This window comes from Mercenaria mercenaria, chromosome 11 (assembly GCF_021730395.1).
Source record: "Mercenaria mercenaria strain notata chromosome 11, MADL_Memer_1, whole genome shotgun sequence".
Taxonomy (NCBI): domain Eukaryota; kingdom Metazoa; phylum Mollusca; class Bivalvia; order Venerida; family Veneridae; genus Mercenaria; species Mercenaria mercenaria.
In genome coordinates, this window is record NC_069371.1 from 1,936,539 (window position 1) to 1,951,058 (window position 14,520).

The 14,520-nt window shown below is 36.1% G+C and overlaps 1 long non-coding RNA gene across 1 annotated transcript in view; it reads left to right on the forward strand.

The window, feature by feature from the left end:
* The window catches only part of LOC123532465 (uncharacterized), a 56,954-nt gene that overhangs the window by 21,947 nt on the left and 20,487 nt on the right, over positions 1-14,520 (forward strand). The gene's annotated exons all lie outside the window — the stretch shown is intronic.

Sequence of the window (14,520 nt, forward strand, 5' to 3'; positions counted from 1 at the left end):
ACCTTGTGTATGCGATAGAGGCTGTATTTTTCAATTGATCTTCATGAGTTTTGGTCAGAATGATTGCCTTGATAAATTCTAGGTCAAGTTTGAATATTGGTCTTTTGTGGTCAAAAACTAGGTCACTAGGTCAAATAAAAAAAAAATCCTTGTGTATGCAATAGGGGCTGCATTTAACACCGGATCTTCATGAAAGTTAATCAGAATGTTTGTCTATAGAAATCTAGGTGGAGTTTGAATATGGGTCATCTAGGGTCAAAAACTAGGTCACCTGGACAAATTAAAGAAAAACCTTAAGTAAGCAATAGGGGCTGCATTTTACACTGGATATTCATAAAATTTAGTCAGAATGATTGCCTTGACGAAATCTAGGTCAGTTTAGAATATGGGTCATTGTTGGTCAAAAACTAGGTCACTAGGTCAAATCAAAGAAAAACCTTGTGTATGCAATAGAGACTGTATTTTTCAATTGATCTTCATGAAATTTGGTTAGAATGCTAGCCTTGATGAAATTAAGGTCAAGTTTGAATATGGATAATCTGGGGTCAAAAACTAGGTCACTAGGATATATAAAAAAAAAACAACGTTTTGTATGCGGCAGAGGCTGTATTTTTCAATCGAGGTTGATGAAATTTAGTCAGAATGATTGCCTTGATCAAATCAGGTCAAATTCGAATGTAGGTCATCATGAAATTTGGTTAGAATGCTAGCCTTGATGAAATTAAGGTCAAGTTTGAATATGGGTAATCTGGGGTCAAAAACTAGGTCACTAGGATATATAAAAAAAAACATTTTGTATGCGATAGGCTGTATTTTTCAATCGAGGTTGATGAAATTTAGTCAGAATGATTGCCTTGATCAAATCAGGTCAAATTCGAATGTAGGTCTTTTTTTTTTTTTTTTTTTTTGAGGCCCCATATGGGTAACCCCATTTATTCCTTTACATACATGAAACAATAACATTCACATAATACTATAATCCAGTATACAAAAGCAATGCAATAAAATGCAAACAACACAATGAATAAATATACGTTTCAGTTTTTCAATCATATTTATTAAATATGTATCGATTCCATATGTATGTAAAAGGAAAGTTTTTTTTAAAAGGAAGATGTGACGCTGATTGATGAAAAAGGAAGGGGATAGATAAGAGAAGAAGAAAAAAAAGGGGATCGTTTCCATTTAAATTGAAAAACTGTATTTGATTTATGCTAAAAAAGAATGAAAGTGAAATTTTTGGGGTGGCTAAATATCAGTTAAAAAAGACCATTTGGATTCATGTTTATCTAATCTATCCTTCATTAAAGCTATTTGTTTTTCCAGGGATATATGCAAATTTAGATATTCAAGAAACTGTTTAAAAATTGGGATTGTCTTCCTGTATTTCATTCTAAAAATGAAAAACTTACATAATATAATAACAAAATTTATTGCGCTTTTCATTTTAGTATTTTCTAAACAACCAAAACAGACATCTTCAAAATTGACTGTATAGGAGATATTTTTACTTTTTGAAAAAAATTGTTAAGTCTGTTCCATAAAGCCTGCACGTGCTGGCACTCCCAATACAGATGCTCGGTTGTTTCAATATTCATGTTGCAGAAATCACATAGATTACTGGAGACCAGTTTACATGTATATAAATATTTGTTTGTCGGTAGCAAACGCATTAAGAATCTATACTGAAAACTTCTAAGTGTTGTATCAATAGTAGTTGTAAGTGGTACTGTATATATACGCGTCCAGTTAATGTTGCGATTTTCAAAAACATTGATCTGTTTGTTTTCTGCTTTTATGTCTTCAGTGGGCATACATTTTATTTTATTTTATATAGTAATTGAATAGGTTTATCAATGGTTTTTAATGACTGCCTCGGTAGCCTAGTGGTAGAGCGTCCGCTTTGAGTGCGGGAGGTCGTGGGTTCGATCCCTGGCCGCGTCATACCAAAGATGTAAAAAATGGTACTAGTAGCTTCCTCGCTTGGCGCTCAGCATTTAGAGGATAGCACTAGGACTGGTCAGCCCGGTGTCAGTATAATGTGACTGGGTGGGGTATCATGTTATGTGTCTACGGTGTGATATTCCAGTGAGGCAGCACTATAAAGTTGGGCATTGTGCTCACTGCTACAAGTAGACACAGTCGTTCATATGACTGAAAAATTGTTGAGAAAGACGTTAAACTCGAACACACACACACACAATGGTTTTTAGCTCGACTATTCGAAGAATAGTCTAGCTATTCTACTCACCCTGGCGTCGGCGTCACACCTTGGTTAAGTTTTTGCATGCAAGTACAGGGATCATCCTAGGTCAAAATTTTAGGGAGAAGTGACTTCTCCTTCCACAGAATTTAGGGAGAAGTTGAGAAATTTAAGGAGAAGAATCGGCATAGCATTCAGTTTCTTGCCTATATATATCCACTTTCTGTGGGTCTAGCTGTAACTTATAAACAGTAATTATTTAAGGAAATTGATTCTTGCATTATCATTTTCATGAATTTCTAAATAAAGTATAAACTTAGCTATGAAAAAGTCGCCTTTAAATTTTTATCCGAAATTTACATGTCCGAAATTCGTAAATTTAACAGGTGCACGATCAAAACGGCGTGAAAATTTTCATTAATGTTTCGATTCTCGTACTTATATAATGCCCGATTTTTGCACCAACTTGTTCAGATTTATACATTTAATTTATTTATTATTTTTTTCGAAAATAATATCAAACTCGTAGATAATGGCGACCTTTTTACAAGATTTTGTACGGCAGTTCTGACGTCCGCGAAATCATTTTTTATCCACAGTACCCGAGCCGTTCATTTACAGAAATTGACCATAATTATGGTAATTGAAATAATTTTTGAAGTAATCTTTAATAAAATGAAAGAATAATATACAATTGTTGCATAAAATCATGCTCTCATTAAGTTTATTGGCTTTTTACACGCCGATTGATGGCGGCGGCTTACAATATTATTGATTGACACTGTTAGATATTAACGCTACGATTGGCTGAAGTTTGACAGGCAAGTAGGCGGGGTTGACTATGGATTTATCGATAATTTAATCTAGAATATGCATCAAGTTTTACAACTTTAAGTAAACAGATAATAACTCGCTGAAAAACTCGGCGATTTGGATTTCGCCCGGAGGCGATAATTAGGCGAAGTGGCCGACTTTAAAGTGACGATGTTGCTCAAATCCCCTTGTAGGATGATCCCTGAAGTACATACAGCCATCATTTAAAGGCATATAGCTTTGAAACTTATTTATTCTTTTTCTAGGTCAATTACCAACCTCACTGGGTCAAGTTCCATAACTCTGACATGTATTTTGAGCAAATTATGCCCCCTTTTGGACTTAGAAAATTCTGGTATAAGTTTTACATGCAAGTTACTATCTCCAAAACTAATGCAGATATTGAATTGAAACTTCACATGTGTCTTTTGGGTTATTAAACTAGTTGATAGCAGCAAGTCCCATAACTCTAACCTTCATTTTGGCCAAATTATGCCCCCTTTTGGACTTAGAAAATTCTGGTTAAGGTTTTGCATGCAAGTACATACAGCCATCATTTAAAGGCATATAGCTTTGAAACTTATTTATTCTTTTTCTAGGTCAATTACCAACCTCACTGGATCAAGTTCCATAACTCTGACATGTATTTTGTGCAAATTATGCCCCTTTTGGACTTCGAAAATTCTGGTTAAAGTTTTACATGCAAGTTACTATCTCCAAAACTAATGCAGATATTGAATTGAAACTTGACATGTGTCTTCGGGGTTATAAAACTAGTTGATAGCACCAAGTCCCATAACTCTGACCTTCATTTTGGCCAAATTATGCCCCCTTTTGTACATAGAAAATTTTGGTTAAAGTTTTGCGTGCAAGTACATACAGCTATTACTAAAAGGCATATAGATTTGAAACTTATTTTTTCTTTTTCTAGATCAATTACCTACCTCACTGGGTCAAGTCCCATAACTCTGACATGTATTTTGGCCAAATTATGCCCCCTTTTGGACTTAGAAAATTCTGGTTAAAGTTTTGCGTGCAAGTACATACAGCTATTACTAAAAGGCATATTGATTTGAAACTTATTTTTTCTTTTTCTAGATCAATTACCTACCTCATTGGGTCAAGTCCCATAGCTCTGACATGTATTTTGAGCAAATTATGCCCCCTTTTGGACTTAGAAAATCCTGGTTAAAGTTTTGCGTGCAAGTACATACAGCTATTACTAAAAGGCATATTGATTTGAAACTTATTTCTTCTTTTTCTAGATCAATTACCTACCTCACTGGGTCAAGTCCCATAACTCTGACATGTATTTTGAGCAAATTATGCCCCCTTTTGGACTTAGAAAATCCTGGTTAAAGTTTTACATGCAAGTTACTATCTCCAAAACTAATGCAGATATTAAATTGAAACTTCACATGTGCCTTCGGGGTTATAAAACTAGTTGATAGAATCAAGTCCCATAACTCTGACATGTATTTTGGGCAAATTATGCCCCCTTTTGGACTTAGAAAATCCTGGTTAAAGTTTTGCGTGCAAGTACATACAGCTATTACCAAAAGGCATATAGCTTTGAAACTTATTTATTCTTTTTCTAGGTCAGTTACCAACCTCACTGGGTCAAGTTCCATAACTCTTAACATGTATTTTGAGCAAATTATGCCCCCTTTTGGACTTAGAAAATTCTGGTTAAAGTTTTACATGCAAGTTACTATCTCCAAAACTAATGCAGATATGGAATTGAAACTTAACATGTTTCTTCGGGGTTATTAAACTAGTTGATAGCCTCAAGTCCCATAACTCTGATATGCATTTTGGTCAAATTATGTCCCGTTTCGAACTTAAAACTCTTTCGATATTTAACATTTTGGGTAATAATTTCCTGCTTCTGTGACAATATTTCGAATAGTCGAGCTTGGCTGTCTTACGGACAGCTCTTGTTTTACTTTGAAACATGCTGACGGAAATGTGGGACGGGTATACCCGTCCTACATGTAGACAGCGAAGGGGCTAGATGGGGAAGAATAACCATAAACAGCTTTAAATTTTTGAAGAATCTGCTTAGTTTGTAAACAAATATTTAGAAAACAAAGCAATATGAAGTACTTAATGTCCTTATCGAATCTTCGACCTTTAGAGGAAATATTGGAGTTGTTTTCTCTACTTTACCCAGCAGTTGAATCGCTGTCCGCCATTTTGAAATGTGGAAATTTACAAGTCACTTAGGTCATTATGGGCTTTCCTATGTACAGTATTCTAAAAATACAACAGCAAACACAGATGGGAAACATTCTTTTGATATGATTGGTTGCTCTGGGATAAATTCATGTGACGTCGTTTGCATTGTTTATAGATTGGAATGTTGGGAAATCCCAGGACGGGTAAACCCGTCTTGTAGGCAAATAGGCTGACATAGTAGTGGGACGGGTATACCTGTCTTGTAGGCAGCGAAAGAGTTAATGTATTGTCCCTATTATTATTAAAGAAATTTTGAGTCATATATTTTATGCTGCTTTTTGGAATACTCTTAATTAATTTAAAATAGTTAAGGTAATCATGTTCTTCTAAATCTAAAATTTGTTTCGCTTCATTAAATCTGTGAAAACATTTTTGCCGAAAGTCGAACAACTGGTCTATATATTTTATATTTTTATTATACCAATTATTCCAGATAATTGTTTTGTTTTGCATTCGTATTTCCGAGTTATTCCATATAACATGGTTTATATCTTCTCTTATTTGGTTGTATTCATGACTAATCTTAAACCAAGCAATTAGACTATCTTTTAAGAATACATTTTTATTGCAGATAAGATCTATGTCATCTTTATTTAAGTTACATTCAAAAACTAATTGAGCACCAAACTTTCCAAGAGCATTTACGTAAAATAGTTTCCAGGGACCTTTATTCTCGTCACATATTAGGCGTTTTACCCAATAGGCTTTTATGGAATGCAAAAACAACCTAATATCTGTTAATTTTAACACTCCCAGTTCATAGTCCTTAGTTAAAACCTTACGTTTTATTTTCTCAGATTTATTATCCCATATAAAACTGAAGACCGTACGGATAATATCTGTTATAATTTTTTCTGATGGATTTGGCAAGACAGTAAATTAAGGGATATTATGAGTTTTGGCAGAGCAAACGTTTTTACTACAGTAACTTTACCCAAAAGAGTGAGTTTTCGGTGTTGCCATTGTTTTAAACAGTTTTTGAATTCTTGTAATTTCGGCTCAGTTTAATTCTATATTTGATTCCCTGTCAAGTTTTTTGATGATCCTGCTCTAAGTACTATTGTTTTTGTTATATTAAGAGTAAGTCCCGAAACATTGCCAAAATCAGTTATAGCATCTATTAATCTCTCAAACGATTCTTTATTACCGTTGTTAATATATGTTGCATCATTTGCAGAAAGTGTTTGCTTTATTTCAGTATTTCCTATATTGATTTCTTTGATGTGTTCATCTTTTCTTATAGTATTAGTTAATAATTCCATGCAAACAATAAACAGCGAAGAAGAAAGGGGACAGCCCTGTTGAACCCCACGTTCAATTTGAACACTATCTGATAAAAAACCATTGTTAATAAACAGACTGGTGATATCACTATAAAAGAGCTTTACCCATTTTATGAAAGACTGTCCAAAATTGAAGTGCTTTAAACTTAGCATTATAAAATCATGGCTTAAACTATCAAATGCCTTTTCATAATCTGAAAACAAAAGAAGACCAGGTAAATTTTGTTGATTGAGATATTCTATAATTTCAAAAATAAGGCGCACATTTTCTCCTATATATCTTCCTTTCATGAATCCAGTCTGCTCATAACTTATAATATGTGGTAAAACGTTTTTAAGTCGATTAGAGATAGTTTATGTTGCAATTTTGTAGTCAACATTAAGTAAACTAATTGGTCACCAGTTCACTAGTGAAGTTTGGTCTTTTCCAGATTTGGGTAATAATGTTAAAATACTTTGTTTTTGCAGGTCTGACATTTTTCCCTTCTCATATGAATAATTAGCGTTTATAAAGTATACCTTAATGTCTTTCCAAAACATATTATAATAAAATTCTGTTGTAAGACTGTCGGAGCCTGGACTTTTATTGTTTTTCATGTCAAAAAGGGCTTTAGTACATTCCTTATCTGTGAGTTTTCCTTCACATGTACATTTTTCTTCGTTAGATAATTTCCTTCTTCGTTTAATATCTCTTTTTTATTAATACCCCGCCACAAGTGGTGGGGGGTTATAGGAGTGGTCTCCGTCTGTCCTTCCGTCAGTCTGTCCGTAACACTTTCGTGTCCGCTCCATATCTCCTAAACCCCTTGAAGGATTTTCATGAAACTTGGGTCAAATGATCACCTCATCAAGACGATATGCAGAACCCATGAATCAGCCATGCCGGCTCAAGGTCAAGGTCACAACTCAAGGTCAAAGGTTTGAGCCTTCCATTTTGTGCCCGCTCTATATCTCCTAAACCCCTTGAAGGAATTTTATAAAACTTGGGTCAAATGATCACCTTATCAAGACGATGTGCACAACCCATGAGTCAGCCATGCGGGCTCAAGGTCAAGGTCACAACTCAAGGTCAAAGGTTTTAGCCTTCCATTTTGTGTCCGCTCTATATCTCCTAAACCCCTTGAAGGAATTTTATAAAACTTTGGTCAAATGATCACCTCATCAAGACGTTGCCGGCTCAAGGTCAAGGTCAGAAGTCAAGGTCAAAGGTTTGAGCCTTCCATTTTGTGTCCGCTCTATATCTCCTAAACCCCTTGAAGGATTTTCATCAAATTTGGGTCAAATGATCACCTCATCAAGACAATGTGCAGAACCGATGAGTCAGCCATGCCGGCTCAAGGTCAAGGTCACAACTTAAGGTCAAAAGTTTTAGCCTTCCATTTTGTGTCCGCTCTATATCTCCTAAACCCCTTGAAGGAATTTTATAAAACTTGGGTCAAATGATCACCTCATCAAGACGTTGTGCAGAACCCATGAGTCAGCCATGCCGGCTTAAGGTCAAGGTCACAACTGAAGGTCAAAGGTTTGAGCCTTCCATTTTGTGTCCGCTCTATATCTCCTAAACCCCTTGAAGGATTTTCATCAAACTTAGGTCAAATGATCACCTCATCAAGGCGATATGCAAAACTCATGAGTCAGCCATGCCGGCTCAAGGTCAAGGTCACAACTCAAAGTCAAAGGTTTTAGTCTTCCATTTCGTGTCTGCTCTATATCTCCTAAACCCATTTCAAGGAATTTTATAAAACTTGGGTCAAATGATCACCTTATCAAATTGATGTGCAGAACTTATGAGTCAGCCATGCTGGCTCAAGGTCAAGGTCACAGCTTAGGGTCAAAGGTTTGAGCCTTCCATTTTGTGTCCACTCTGTATCTCCTAAACCCCTTGAAGGATTTTCATCAAACTTGGGTCAAATGATCATCTCATCAAGAGCTCATGAGTCAACCATGTCAACTCAAGGTCAAGGTCACAACTCAAGGTCAAAGGTTTGAGCTCTGTATCTCCTAAACCCCTTGAAGGATTTTCATGAAACTTGGGTCAAATGATCACCTCATCAAGAAGTTGTGCAGAATTCATGAGTCAGCCATATCAGTTCAAGGTCAAGGTCACAGCTAAAGGTCAAACGTTTGCCCTTTCACCATCCATAACAGTGGCAGGGGATTTAGCTGTCTTTCAGACTGCCTTATTATCATTTATTTCTCGTCCGTCGATTACCAATTTTGTTATATTCTTTTTATCTGCATTTCTTTTTTCTAGGTCATCTTAGCTCAAAAACTAGGTCACTAGGTCAAATTGAAAAAAATGCTTGTTTACACTTAAGAGACCACATTTTTTATCCAGTTTTAATGAAAACTGGTCAGAATATTTGTTTCCATTAAATCACTATGTCAAACATGTTTACACTGTTATGGTGTGTTTCTCAGGTGAGCGACCTAGGGCCAGCTTGCCCTCTTGCCCTCTTGTTTGAAATGGCCAGATTCCATCATGGGTTTCAGAGTTATGGCCCCTAAAAGGTCCAAAATTTGCTATTTTGGCTTTTGCAGCCATATAGAGACTTCATTTATGGTATGATTTGATACAAACTTCCAAAATATCTTCAACAACAATAAATCTTGGATTCCATGACGAATCTGTCAGATCCAATCGTAGGTTCCAGGGTTATTTTATATAATCAAAATGTATTTATATCAGTAAGTACATATGACTTATTTGAAATTTCATTATTGTCATTAGTTGGACTGAGACAATCTGGGTAGATAACTATGGACTGATTTTATGTCAGATTTCCTCCCTTTATTTCAAATTAAAATTGGTATATCTCTGTAACTAATGAAGATACTGATCGATCTGAAATTTCAGTTATGTCAACAGATGAACTTGAACAACCAGTGAAGATACATATTGACTGAATTTATGACAAATTACCTCCCTTTATTTTTTTTCTAAATGAATACACCTAGCAGCTTCTAATGAGATTGGTTTGAAACGTTATTTATGTCTTCCATGGTAAGAAATAGTCATATTAGATAGCTCTTTTTTGAGCATTTATCGATATAAATACTTTTCTAATGTATTGTTATATAGGCTTGTACTCTGTATCTTCTACATGCATATACCAATGCATAATTACCTCCCCTGATTTTAATAAAAATGGATTTGTCTTTGTAAATATTTATAGAACTCATTTGAAATTTCATTATTGTCTTTAGTTGGACTGAGGCAATCAGGGTAGATAGCTATGGACTGATTTTTTTGTCAAAGTACCTGCCTTTTTCTCGAATTAAAATGGGTGTATCTCGGTAATCAATGAAGATACTGATTTGAAATGTCATTTGTGCCATCAGAAGCACTCCGACAATCAGGGTAAATAACTTTGACTGAATTTATGGCAAATTGCCTCCCTTTCATTTATGTAAATGAACATATATCTTAGCAGCATCTAATGAGATTGGTTTTAAATGTTATTTAAGTCTTCCAGGGTAAGGAATAGCCATGTTAGCATAAAAATGCAGCATTTGAGCCTTGGACCCTCAAACTTGGTATGGAAATTGGCCCTGACTAGGTCAGAAGGGACTGTTACAAGAAAATGTTTATCCTGATGATATTTAATGTGTATGCCTATGTGCTATATGTCAAAACTTGATCATATCATTAGCTCGACTATTATTCGAAGAATAGTCTAGCTATTCTACTCACCCTGGCGTCTGCGTTGGCATCACACCTTGGTTAAAGTTTTGCATGCAAGTACATACATTTGAAGGCATATAGCTTTGAAACATATTTTTTCCTTTTCTAGATCAATTACCAACCTCACTGGTCAAGTTCCATAACTCTAACATGTATTTGGGCAAATTATGCCCCCTTTCTGACTTAGAAAATACTGGTTAATGTTTTACATGCAAGTTACTATCTCCATAACTCATACAGATATTGAATTGAAACTTTACATGACTGTGCCTTCGGGGTTATAAAACTAGTTGAAAGCATCAAGTCCCATATCTTTGATATGCATTTTGGTCAAATTATGTCCCCTTTTGAACTTAAAACTCTTTTGATATTTTAACATTTTGGGTAATATTTTCCTGCTTCTGGGACAATATTTCGAATAGTGGAGCTTGGCTGTCTTATGGACAGCTCTTGTTTTGAGCAATGGTACTCAGGTGAGCAATACAGGGCCATCATGGCCCTCCTGTTGTCATAAACCACCTAATGGATCTTCATCAAACTTGGTCTTTAACATCATTATAAGGTATATTCCCAGTTTTGTTCAAATTGGGGAGCTTGGCCCCTGGTAAATGCCACTTTAGCTAAAATATGCAGATAACCACTCTGAACAGATCTTTCAAAATACCCTCAGCTTGCAGCAGTTGTCTTGTGTATTTTTTCCCACCCAGTTTTAGAGATCAAAGAAGCATATATTGTTTGAACTGTTTGTCATCTGTCACATTATCTTATGTAACCAGCTTCTAATGACTGATTTATTTTTCATGAATATTTAGTTTGTTTTAGCTCTGAAACTTAGGTTAGCGATCTAGGGCCATCATGGCCCTCTTATTATTGGACAAAATCAGTTAAAACAGGGGTGTGGAAATCCCAACATTTTTCACTTGTCCACGGACAAATGAGACTTAAAAATCTACTTGTCCACAGTAAAAACTTACTTGCCTGGATTTTCGACATTTTAGCATGCAAATAATTCTTTATTAGAACAATAATCTACAAATGGTAACAAAAGCAAACATAACAAAGTGTTACACTGTAGCTGTTTCAAAAAACAAGCTTTCGACACTTTAGCTTGTGTTCGTCCGTGAGGCCGTCGATCATTTAACAGAAATACCTAAAAGACTTCCCATCATGCCCTGTGAAGCCATGTGAGAAAGCATGAAACTTTCTGACTCGTACTAGCGAGCTCTTTGTGCTTTGACTGTTGACTTCCATTTTTGTTGGCAAACGAAGTTGTAACAACAAATTTGTCCAGAACTTTGTGATAATTGTTCAAGTTTCCGGTTTCTATTCACCGAGTTATCGTGTACAAAAATCATGCAAGATCATGACAGGGAACCAGTCAGAACGCAGAGAAAGTGATGCTAAATTTAGACACAGTATGGTTTTCCTAAAACTGGAGAGGCCCTCAGACGGTGAAACATCCGTTTCGTACGTCAAATTCTTTTATACACTCCATAAACTTTAGCATTTCTAAATTATTCTTTCCTTTTTAGCTCACCTGTCACATAGTGACAGGGTGAGTTTTTGTGATCGCCCATCGTCCATCTGTCGTCCATCCACAATTTCTTGTCTACACGATAGCGGTTTCATTTATGATTTTATTTTAACCAAACTTGCACACAACTTGTATCACCATAAGATCTTGGTTCCTTTCTTGAACTGGCCAGATCCCATAATGGGGTCCAGAGTTATGGCCCCTGAAAGGGCCAAAATTAGCTATTTTGACCTTGTTTGCACAATAGCAGCTTCATTTATGATTTGATTTTAACCAAACTTGCACACAACTTGTATCACCATATACGCCCTAAAGGAGGTAATATGTTATCGCCTCGGTGTCTGTCTGTCTGTCAGTTGGTTAGCCATTTCCCTTCCCCTCTGTAACTCTTGAACCCCTTGAAGGATTTCAAAGAAACCTGACACAAATATTCACATGTTTCGGATGGCTCACTTCAAGATCAAGGTCACACTTAGGGGTCAAAGGTCATATGACTTTGTTTTGTGTGTATATTGCTCTGCATTTGCGTTGCATTGCAGTGCTTTTGTTTTTATTTGGTAGATCCTTCTTTTGTTCAATTACAATGATTATTTTTTTAATTACTTCCCTTTTATGTTACTATAAATAGCTTATTTAGTAACTTTTTTATTATTGGCCGTAGGGAAAAACCGAGACCACTTTTCTGTGGTACAATATGGATGGTACCTCCAATTTATAGGTGTATTTTGACATATCTGTAGCTTTAAGAAAACTTCAACTATATTTTCTCATGATTCTTTTGATTGATCTTGATTATCATTTTTTGACCTTCTTGTCCTTAAGTGCAATGATAACAGGTGAGCGATATAGGGCCATTATGGCCCTCTTGTTTCATTTCAAACCAGAAAATTTGTGCTTGTCCGTGGACAAATGGAATGCGAAAACTCACTTGTCCGCCGTCAAAAAGTCCGAGTCTGACAAGTCGGACATAGGAATTCCACATCCCTGGTTAAAAGCTTGCCTTGTGACATAGTCCAGAATACAAAAATTGAGAATGTCCGCTTTCTTGTTTCAGCAGTTTATACAATTGTTCACCAAACTACTTCACTGTGTTTATGGGCATATTACCGTGGCCAAGTTTGATAACCAGTTGCATTGTAGTAACTCTCCACTAATTGGTTGAATTTGAGAAAACTGAATGCTAGTCAGAAATAATGTGCTGTCTAATTTTGAAATATCTTCACACAAATGGTACTTTAATAATGTAGCTTTCTTCTACGTGTGCTCAGATTGTTCTGATTCGTGAAAAAACCTTGTTGCCAGTGGGCATGGTTACTTTTCCTGTATATATATAATGGACACTTCTTGTAGGAAACTGCTGGCCTGATTTTAGTATAAATTCACACAAATATTCCTTGTGTGACCCTCTACCAAGATTGTTCATATTTTTCCTATTTATCTGCTGCCGGGGGATGTCTTTACTGTCCTACAATGTGTATGTACATAGTGGTAACTTTAAAAGTGATCTTGTATGAAACTGCTAGCCCCATTTTTAATTCCCCACCACAAGTGGTGGAAGGTTATAGGAATGGTCTCCGTCCTTCCATCCGTAACACATTGGTGTCCGCTCTATATCTCCTAAACCCCTTGAAGGATTTTCATGAAACTTGGGTCAGATGATCACCTCATCAAGACGATGTGCAAAACTCATGAGTCAGCCATGTCAGCTCAAGGTCAAGGTCACAATTCAAGGTCAAAGCTTTTAGCCTTCCATTTCATGTTTGCTCTGTATTTCCTTAACCCCTTGAAGGAATTTTATAAAACTTGGGTCAAATGATTGCCTCATCAAGAGGATGTGCAGAACTAATGAGTCAGTCATGCCGGTTCAAGGTCAAGGTCACAACTTAGGGTTACAGGTTTGAGCCTTCCATTTTGTGTCCGCTCTGTATTTTCTAAATCCTTAGAAGGATTTTCATGAAACTTCGGTCAAATGAGCACCTTATCAAGAAAATATGTAGAACTCATGAGTCGGTCATGTTGGCTCAAGGTCAAGGTCACAACTCTGGGTCAAAGGTTTGAGCCTTCCATTTTGTGTCCACTCTGTATTTCCTAATTAACTTGAAGGATTCATATGAAACCTGGGTCAAATGATTGCTTCATCAAGACGAGGTGCAGATTTCTTGAGTCAGGTGTGCCGGTTCAAGGTCAAGGTCACAAAGGTTTGAGCCTTCACTTTTGTGTCCACTCTGTATCACCTCTTGAAGGATTTTCATTAAACTTGGGTCAAATGATTAACACATCAAGAACTCATGATTCAGCCATGTCAACTCAAGGTCAAGGTCACAACTCAAGGTCAAAGGTTTAAGCTCTGTATCTCCTAAACCCTTGAAGGATTTTCATGAAACTTGGGTCAAATGATTTCCACATCAGAACTCATGAGTCAGCCATGTCAACTCAAGGTCAAGGTCACAACTCAAGGTCAAAGGTTTGAGCTCTGTATCTTCTAAACCCCTTGAAGGATTTTCATGAAACTTGGGTCAAATGATCACCTCGTCAAGATGATGCACAAAATTTATAAGTCAGTCATGTCAGTTCAAGGTCAAGGTCACAGCTCAGGGTCAAAGGTTTACCCTTTCACTATCCATAACAGTAGTAGGGGATTTAGCTGTCTTTCAGACTGCCTTGTAAAAATAATTTCACTCAAATGGTTCTTTTGTGACCCTGTACCAAGATTGTTCAAATTACTCTGATTCATAAAAAAAAAAGAAAATGGCTGCCAGAGGGA